General features: G+C 47.4%; 1 pseudogene; it reads left to right on the forward strand.

The window, feature by feature from the left end:
* Window positions 1-765: 765 nt before the first annotated feature.
* On the forward strand, window positions 766-883 carry LOC124725757 (annotated as a pseudogene).
* Window positions 884-1,781: the final 898 nt, after the last annotated feature.

Raw genomic sequence — 1,781 nt, forward strand, 5'->3', positions numbered from 1 at the left:
AATGATATGTCAAATGAAAGAGCAACTCAAACAGTTTTACCAAGAACCTTATAAATATTCAATGTGAGCACTATTTGTCACACGGCACACGTCAAGTCTATAGCCGAGTTCTTCCCAAACATTGATAAGTGTGTCTTCAGTGATTGTAGCAACAGCTGCTTCAAATGGTTCAAATGGCTCTGAGCACTATGGGACTCAACTGCTGAGGTCATTAGTCCCCTAGAACTTAGAACTAGTTAAACCTAACCAACCTAAGGACATCACACACATCCATGCCCGAGGCAGGATTCGAACCTGCGACCGTAGCGGTCTCGCGGTTCCAGACTGCAGCGCCAGAACCGCGCGGCCACTTCGGCCGGCACAGCTGCTTCAATGCGGTTTCTTAATTCAGGGAGGTCTGCTGGTAGCGGAGGCACGTACACACCATCCTTGATGAAGCCCCAAAGAAAGCATCGCATGGCGCTGGTTGGGTGAATGTGGAGGCCACTCAAAGCAAGCCCTATAATTGGGCCCCTTGCGGCCTATCCAGCGCTTGGGTACAATGATGTTCAACCAATCGCGTACTTCGCTCTGCCAGTGAGGTGGCGCACCATCTTGCTGGAAAATGAAGATCTCTGGCTCATTTTCTTTCAACTGAGGGAAGAGTCATTGCTCTAGTGTACCAAGGTAAGAAGTGCCAGTTACAGTAGGTTCACCAAAAACGAAAGACCCATAAACTTTCCGCTGGGATACGGCACAGAAAACAGTCACTTTAGGGGAATCTCGGGCAACGGCCTTGCCGCAGTGGAAACACCAGTTCCCGTCAGATCACCGAAGTTAAGCGCTGTCGGGCGTGGCCGGCACTTGGATGGGTGACCATCCAGGTCGCCATGCGCTGTTGCCGTTTTTCGGGGTGCACTCAGCCTCGTGATGCCAATTGAGGAGCTACTCGACCGAATAGCAGTGGCTCCGGTCAAAGAAAGCCATCATAACGACCGGGAGAGTGGTGTGCTGACCACACGCCCCTCCTATCCGCATCGTCCCGGTCCACTAAGGTGAAAGTTCGATTCATCACTGAAGACAACATGATCCAGGAAATCTCCATCGTCGTGAAACAACATTTCGTTTGCGAAGTTGGCACGTAATCCATGGTCTGCCGGCTTTAAAGCCTGTAATAACTGTAAACGGTAAGGATGTAATTGTACGTGTTTTCTAAAAACTTTCCAAGAGTCGACAAGGGAACTTGTAATTCACGACTAGGCTTCTGGACTGATTTATTTAGGCTACGAATGAACGACTCTCTTACTCGCTCAACAGTCTCTTCACTAACTCTTGGTCGTCCTGTACTCTTCCCTTTACAAAAGAAGCCGGTATCTCCAAATTTATGATACCATCTACGAATGCTATTATCACTTGGAGGATCACAACCGAACTTCAGCCAGAACGCACGTTGCGCAGTAACTACAGATTCGGTCTTTGCAAACTGCAAAACACAAAACGCTTTCTGTTCACTAGTCGCCATCTTCGCTACTACCGTTGTCTAGCGGATTGCGGAGGAAGCATTGCGCGCTGAGCATGCACACTGGTGCCAAACACAACTGTTTGAGTTGCTCTTTCATTTGACATATTATTTATAACTGTAAGTTTAATATAATAAACATTATAAATCGTTGAAACCCCGATATTCATTTATAAACACCCTGTAAGTGTGAAAGAGAAATGGAGGTGCTCAACAAACTCCAGTGGCAGTAGGAGTCGCTAAAAGATGCATCGTGTATCATGGCTAAGGTTACTTCTGAAAT

Source organism: Schistocerca piceifrons, chromosome 1 (genome assembly GCF_021461385.2).
Source record: "Schistocerca piceifrons isolate TAMUIC-IGC-003096 chromosome 1, iqSchPice1.1, whole genome shotgun sequence".
NCBI classification, from domain to species: domain Eukaryota; kingdom Metazoa; phylum Arthropoda; class Insecta; order Orthoptera; family Acrididae; genus Schistocerca; species Schistocerca piceifrons.